The sequence below is a fragment of the Etheostoma spectabile genome, chromosome 20, assembly GCF_008692095.1.
Source record: "Etheostoma spectabile isolate EspeVRDwgs_2016 chromosome 20, UIUC_Espe_1.0, whole genome shotgun sequence".
Classification (NCBI taxonomy): domain Eukaryota; kingdom Metazoa; phylum Chordata; class Actinopteri; order Perciformes; family Percidae; genus Etheostoma; species Etheostoma spectabile.
In genome coordinates, this window is record NC_045752.1 from 27,016,946 (window position 1) to 27,025,427 (window position 8,482).

The 8,482-nt window shown below is 43.0% G+C and overlaps 1 non-coding gene across 1 annotated transcript; it reads left to right on the forward strand.

Annotated features, from left to right (window-relative positions):
• The first annotated feature begins 7,731 nt into the window (after nucleotides 1-7,731).
• Nucleotides 7,732-7,837, forward strand: LOC116670717 (U6 spliceosomal RNA). Its single transcript, XR_004327107.1, has one exon. It is a non-coding gene; the product is annotated as a U6 spliceosomal RNA (small nuclear RNA).
• The last annotated feature ends 645 nt before the right edge of the window (nucleotides 7,838-8,482 follow it).

Genomic DNA, 8,482 nt, shown 5'->3' on the forward strand with positions numbered 1-8,482 from the left:
CATATTTTGGGTTTCCAGATGGTGGCGCTATCTCCAAAAGTCCCCTATTGGCCGCAGGTTTTCCCCCGGGCCCGGGGCCCCTTGGGTTTTTTGGGGGAAAATTTTAAGCAGAACGACAACGTACAAGTAGTTACAGCCCAAATTTTTCCCTTTCGCTAAACCCCCAAAAAAGGCCCCCCGCCAAAACCCCCCCCGTTGACAAAAGTTTTTTTTTAATAACTTTTCCTCGGTTTAAAACCCTTTTGGTGGGTACCCCCCAAATTGGGGAAAATGATCGGGGGAAAACCTAGGAGGGTTTGGTTTTTAAAAATAGCACCTGGCCCTTTTGGGCCTTCCCGTTTTCCCCTAGGGGCGCTAGGCTTTTTAGGCCCAAAACGGGGTGAATGTCGTTCCCGGGGGGACTTTTGTGAATCGTTGGGAAAATTTGAGCCAAAGGAAAAAGTAGCTCAAGTTACAACCCCCTTCCCGTTTTGGGGCGAATCCCCAAAAGCCGCCCCCCCACGGCCCCGCCCTATGCGAAAAGTTTTTCTTTTAATAAAATTTTTATCGGTTTAAAATGTTTTAAAATGAAAACGCACCAAGTTTTAAATTTAAGGCGAAAATTAGGGGGTTCGGCAAAGTCGCCCTGTGAAAATGGGCAAAAATCGCCAATTTCGGACATTCCCCAAAAAAAAATGGGGGACTTCCTGTTGGGGTTTTTGGGGGGGGGGACTGGGGGTTTTAAAGGGCCCCTGCAAGATCCTATGTGTAACCCCCTTTCGTGACTCTACGTTAATCACTTCAGGGGCTGAATTTTGTAATATTGTAGGGGGCGCTTTGCGAACCAAATTTTTTGGGCCCTATTCCCCCAAACCCCCTTAAAAAACCCTAAAATTTTTACCCGACCTGATGCAAACCGCCCAAATTTTGGTTTTTTTTGAAATTTAAAAAAAATCCTCCAAAAAAGGGAATTCCTTTGGCCCGGGAAAATTAATTAAAAAAAATAAAGAAATAATTAAGCTGCAAGCAGCGGTGGGGGCCCCGCTAAAAACCCCCGCCCGTCGGGTTTTCTGGGGGGCTCCCCCTTTCGACCCACATTTGGCGCACTGTTTCCCTTTAAATTTTTCGCCAATGAAAAGTGAAAATCCCCGTGATTTTTCTGATAAAATCCCCAAGCCTTTCCTCAACACGTCATTTTCCGTAAAGGGGGCGTGGGCCCCATCATAAGAGGGGGTTTCAAACATTCCCCAATTTAAAAAAAGGAAATCTAAACTGAGTTCATTTACCTTTCACAAGGGCCATAAATTTGGGGACTATGGAAAAGGGGGGGTGGGCCCCATTTATAAAAGGGGGGTTTAAAATCACCAGGGGAAAAGGGAAATCTCTGGAGTTCAATTTTATACCTACACAAGCCATACGTCATCCCGCTCCCCCATTGGGGAAAAGGGGCTTTGGGCCCAAACCTAGGGGGGCGGGTCCCAAAATCAACCCAAAAAAAAAGGGAAGTCACGGGTGAGTTCAAAGACACCTACATTTAAATATCTAAGTTAAACTTCAAAGTTATGGAAAAGGGGGCGTGGCCCGGGGTTTACGGGGGGTGGTTTAAAATACAGGGGCCGCCCCCAAATTCCCTAGAGAAACCCCCACATTTTAAATTTTTTGAAAAACGGAGATGTTTGTCCCTAAAGGGGAATTCTTGTTGGGCCTTTTGGGGGCGCTACTCCCCCCTCCATATTGGCCTTTGGGGGCCCAGGCCTGGACTCCCCTTTGGGGTTTTTGGGGAATTTCAAGCAGAAAAGACAATGTACACGTATTTTCCGCCCCTTTCCTCACGCTAAACCCCAAAAAGGGGCCCCCTGCCCGCCCCCACGTAGACGAAAAAGGGTTTTTCTTTTTTAAAAACCTTTTTTTCTTCAACATTAAGAGGGAAAAAAACCAATTTTTAAGATTTATCGGATGAAATCTTAAAGGGGAGTTCGTTAAAGTATAGCACCCCTTTTCTTTTGGGCCATTCCTGTTGCCAATAGGGGGGGCTAGATTTTGACCCAATACCGGCGTGAGATGTCGTCAGGGGGGGGACTTGATGAAGTAAAAATTTTTGAGCAAATGGGAAAGACGCTGATTTACACCCTTCCTTTTTCTGGCAAAATGCACAAAAGGCCCCCCGCCACCCCAGCCCTAGACGAAAATTTTTTCTTTAATAACTTTCATCTTAACGGTTTAAGATGCACAAAAAAGTTTGAAGGTGACGACAAAGTCTGGGAGGATTTCGTTAAAGTAGAAAGGGGGAAATAGGAAAAATCGCCAAATTTTCCAAATTCAAAACCAAATGGCGGATTCCTTTTGGTTTTTGGGGGGGGCGACGGAGTTTTATTCCGCCCTGCCCCGAACAATTTGACCCAATTTGTGAGTTACGATAAAGTAGTGCGGGGGTGAAATTTTTTAATATGTAGGGGGCGCTGGAGCCATTTTTGGGGGCCTTTCCCGAAACCATTAAAATCGTAAATTTTCACCAGACCCCGATGCGAACCCCAATTTGGTGATTTTGCATATGATTCCTCTCTCAAACATGCATTCTTTGCTGAAAATATAAAGAATATAAAGCTAATGAAGCGGCAAGCAGCGATGTAGGCCCTCGCTAACCCCACAGTCAGGGTTCCTGGCGACGCCTTCCCCTTCGACCGCACACACTTTGCCGCGTCACTCGTACCCGGAACTTGTCGCCAATTAAAAGGAACTCCTGCTGATTTCCTGATACCTCACACCCTACATCATACACATCATTATCCAGTGAAAGGGGGCGGGCTCATCATAAGAGGCGTGTCAAACATCCCCAATGAAACAGAAGTCTATGCTGTTTAATTGCTACCTTGCACAAGCCTATAACGGTATACAGGTCACTATCGGTGAAAGGGGGCGTGCGCATCATAAGGGGCGGTCAACCTTCACCAGTGAAAAGGGACGTCTCTGCTTAGTCATTTATACCTCACACCAGCCTATACGTCTAGCAGGCTCCTTATCTGACCGGTGCGTGGCCGCATCAATAGGGGGGCTGTCAAACATCACCAATAAAAAGGGAAGTCACTGCTGATTTCAATACCCCTCACATAATTCTTACGGTGAAACTGTTCAAATGTTATGACAGGGGGTCGTGGCCGGAGTGACTGGCTGGTCACAATACCAGGGCCGCCTCCTTATCATTGTAGACCCAACATTTTAAGGTTTCATGTAAATCGATGAGTTTGTCATATAAGGCATAATTTCTTGTTGCCAGGGGTGGCGCTATCTCCAAAACTCCATATTGGCGTAGGTTCCTCAGGCCTGACTCTTGTGTTTGTGGAATTTCCACAAGCAGATAACGACATGTACACTGAGTTACGCCACTTATCCTCAATCGCTAAACACCCCAAAATTGGCCGCCATCGCAACTCCCCGACCGTATACGAAAGGTTTTTCCTTTTAATACCGTTGCATCTTCACATCTAAGATGACACCCCACGTTTGAGATGATCGATGCAACTCTAGGGAGTTCGTTAAAAGTATAGCACCTTGTCTTTTTAGGCCTACTTCCGTTTCCACTAGGGGCGCTATGACTTTGGCCAATAGCGGCGTTTAGCTGTTCGTCCGGGGCGACTCTGATGAATCGTGGAAATTTCGAGTCTCATCGACAACGTACTCTCGAGTTACACCACTGCCGTTTCGTGGGAATCGCACAAAATGGCCTGCCCGCCAAACGGAGCCAACGCCCTATACGAAAGTTTTTCTTTTAATAACTTTTCAATCGTTAACGTGTTTAAGATGACACACACCAAGTTTGAAGCGATCGGAACGAAGCTCTAGAGATTCGTTAAGTACGACAGGTTGAAAATAGGCAAACTCGCGGACTAATTTCGCACATTCAAAACAAAATGGCGGACTATTCTTTTGGTTTAGGGGGGGGCTACCATGAGTTTTAGGTCCGCCACTCCATGAACATAATGTACACGTTTCGTGAGTCCTACTATCAACCTATGAATGTGATGAATTTCATAATATTTGTGGCGCTATCGAGCCATTTTGTGCGCCTATTCCAAACAGTAAAATACGTAATTTTCACCAACTGATGCGAACCGCCACGTTGGTATTTTTTGAATCTGCTAAGTCCTCCAAAAGGCAATTTCATTGACGGAAAATAAAGAAAAGAATATAAAGAAAGAATAATACTTCTTCAGTCCAATAGGGCCTTCGCCGCCTGTCGGCGCTCGGCCCTATTTAAATCTTTAAACCAATCTATATATATCATCAATATATCTTCTAATGTATATCCCAAGATTATAACCAATTTGGTACATTATATAGAACCAAATACATATACAACCAAATATCTATCCCCCAATATGTATGATCACAGATAGTAACCAAATATATAGATATATAAAACCACTATAATACCAAACCTACTATATTCCAATATGTATAATCAAATAGATAATTATAAACTATGTATGTTACCAATATATAGTAGCTCAATGTTATATCTATATCAATTCTTTATATATAGTACACCAATATAATATACAATACCTAACCAATAGCATTACAAAATCTATAAAATCAAATACAACATATCACCAAATATATTAGATTAAATTAGATGAGACTTTATTCTCGCGGGAACTCCTTTGGTTACAGCAGCAGCTGTCTCACAATAAGAGGAAACATACAAGTTAAAAACCGAGAAAAAACAGTAACCAGTAAACAATAAAACAATAAACAATAAAGTAAACATCAACAGTAAACAATAACAGTAAACTGTAGACATTAAACAGTAACCGTAAACATACAAGTAACGAAACAGTAAACAATAAACACACAGTAACGATAAACCGATACCCAATAACAGTAAACAGTAACATAAAACAGTAACAGAAACAGTAACCCGAACCTAATCAGTAACTCTAACAGTAGACTAAACAGTAAACATAAACAGTAAACAGAAACAAAGACATAAACAGTAACAATAAACAGTACATAAACGTATACATAAAAGTACAATAACAATAAACATTACCCAGTCAAACAATCCACAGTAGACATCAACAGTAAACATAAACAGTACACAAAACGTAACTAAACAGTAAACATAAACAGTAACATCAACAGTAACATAAACTAACACAATAACATAACAGTAACCAGTAAACGACACAGTAAACAATAACATTAACAGTCGACTAAACAGTAACAAAAACAGTAACAGTAAACAATAACATAGACTAAACATACACATAAACAATCAAACATAAACATAAACATTAGCCATCAACATAAACAATAAACAGTACCAATAAACATAACAGTAAACATAAAACTTAGACATAACCAGCAACCAATAACATAAACAATAACTACCAGTAAACAATAAAACAGTAACCAGTAACAATAAACATTACCCCATACCCAGTAAACACCAACAAACAAAATAATAGACATCACTAAATATCTGATATACTATACAAATAAATATAAATATCTACAGTGAGTAAGATATATTTGAACACACTGCCCTTTTGCAATTCTCCATTAGAAATCAAGGATTCTGGAATAGATCTGGAATTGGAGGTCTTGGAATTGGTTTCAAACGCCGTGTTCCCTCACGAGAGCCAAAACCTGACCTGGGCTAGCGAATATCTTTGTGTGGAGGTTGGGGCCAGAATCCCTTCTGCATGGTGTCGAACCTGTGCAGGACTCAGAACCGTTGGAAACAAAGGCTGCTGGACCAGATATGAACAGTATCTCTCAGACTGTTCAACATTAAATCCTCCATGTGGTTTTCTGTCGGTTTGTTTGATTAGTCTCTCCCGTGGACATGTCTCTCCCCAGTAGATTGTCTCTCCCAGTGATATCTCTCCCTTGGACATGTCTCTCCCATTGGACTTCGCTCCCAGTGGCATCTCCCCCGTAGATATGTCTGTCCCAGTGGACTGTTCTCTCCCAGTGACATGTCTCTTCCATTGGACATGTCTCTCCTTAGAGATTTCGCTCCCCAGTTGACATGTCTCTACCAGGTGGACTGTCTCTTCCCAGTAATACCTGTCCGCTCCCAGTGGACATGTCTCTTCCTCTCCCAGTGTACATGTCTCGCCCCAGGGACATGTCTCTCCCTAGATAAGGTCCCTCCCAGGGGACATGTCTCTCCAGTGGACATGTCTCTCCCATTACTTAGTCTCTCCCATGGGACATGCTCTCCCGTGGACAGTCTCGCACAGTGGAGCATTCTCTCACATTGACAATGGTCCTACGAGGACCTCAGACCCTCCATGATCCCTAAGTGGGGAACTTCAAATATCAGCGTGTTCAATACTTATTGTACAGCCTGTAACTAATCCATGTGTATATAAGAACGAAATAGTCATTATATATAGTAAATAATAGATATATATGTTTTCCAATATATGTACCTATTTGGATTTTTTTTATGTATTGATTCTACATATCATTGGTCATTTGATCATAGAGATTTATTATTATATCACACACACCACACATGACATCTGTGGTGTGTGTGTAAGCATCGACTCCTATAGGTATTTATTTATATAGCAACAATTTACTTTACTTTAATTTAAAATACTTTAAATGTTAATTTAAGGATCAACGTTCTTGACAGATAAAACGCAATGCCACACATTTTGCTGTAATCGACAGGCTCTCGCGGGAGTTGCGTACTGTCGCAAACCCCAGTTGATTCCGTACATACTTCGTCGCACAGGCATTGACGGTGGCCCGCTGGCCTCCACTAACCTCTCCCGGCCGTGTATCTTCGGTACCTGTGAATACGTATGTACTAATTTTTCGGTGTACTCCTGTGTAATTAAGTCCATTGGGGGCAGAGGCGCTGCAACAGAACGACACAACTAAAAAGACAACACAAAGCCTGGGAACTTAGCGCCTTCTAATGTCTCCTTTCTGTTTCTGCTTCGGCCGGGCCCGGGTTGTCCCTCCTAAACACACCAGACACACACAAACGCACAGAAACACACCCACACACCCGACCACCCACACATAAAAACACCACACACGCATTGGTCGTCCCTCTTTGTGCTCGTGTCAACAACAACATTAAATTGTAGAGACTTTTTTCAATAATTAAGTAGCACTCAAACAATGGATCAAAAAGCTTCAGATCGTTTTCGCCCGCTGCGCCTCTACTTTCCCTGCTACACACCACACACACAACACACACACACAACCAGAACCAGAGGTACCAGCGAACTGTAATATCCACCGAGTATTCAGAGCGAATCTGTTCTGTACAAGCTTGAGCCCACGGTTTCAGCCTGTGTCTCTTTGTTATTCACACAGCCGACATTCTTCCCCTCCCCCGTCCTACTCTCTATGTCCCAGCCGGGTGGTTTGGGGGGGGTCAAAATGCCTCTGGGTGGGGGTGGTGTGACTACGTCTTTTGTTCTCTTGCCTACAGCCCTCCAATCATCTCTCACTGACGTAAGCTTATTTGCATAGGTTTCCCAGAAGCCCCTGTGAGCTCTACAGCAGCCAGACATTACATAAAGTATGTCAGATTGAAAGGTATCTACTCCTTTCTGTCTCTAATGTCACTGAAATGTCTCGGTGTTGCACCCACACCTCTGCTTACTGCTGTGGTTCATCCAGATGCAGCCAGGCCCTTAACTGGCTCTGGTTCCTCACACCGTGGGAGAACTTCATGGCTCCCAGATGCCTTTAAATGCCCCTCAGATCCTTGGTACTTCTGTGATAGTTCGCTATCACATATACTAAAATTGGAACGATACAGAGAAGATTAGCATGGCCCCTGCGCAAGGATGACACGCAAATTCGTGAAGCGTTCCTCATTTTTGTTGATTTTCTGCAATCGGATGTAAGTTTTAACGAGTTTGGGAAGGTTTTTAGATCATAACAGCGCCTCGGTGGCCGTTTGGAGCTGTTTCAGAGCTGCAGACCGCAGGTGGGCCAATTTCACAAGAGAGAACCTTTAAATTTGGCTCAAGTACTTACTTTGTTTCAATCTGGGCTTTAAAGAACTACAACAGAGTCAACTGACCTTTAGACCCTTTGTCAGGAAAACTGTGAGGCTTGGGCCCCAAATGCAGAGTTGAAAATAAAAATATACTTAGAGCAAGAAGTATCGAGCGGAAGTAGGCACACAGAAATAATCTAAAATATTTAAAGGGGAGAAAACAAGCACGAGGCAACAGAACTCATAACACAAAGTTGGAAGTAAATCAAAGGAAAATGGAAGTGATACAAAGGAACTTCAAAATGAAACAGGAAACACTTTGTTTACAGTGGAATTTTTCTATGGCTGGGTTGTTGTAGTTGATTTTAGGTTGTGTGTGATCGTATGTATGTTGTGTGTGTGAGGTGATTGAATGTGTGTGTGGTGTGTGAGCATATGTGGGTGTGTGTGTGTGGTGGTGTACGTGTGTACGTGTGGAGAAGTGTGTTTGGAGCGTATGAGGGTGTGTTGGTGATGTGTGTTGGG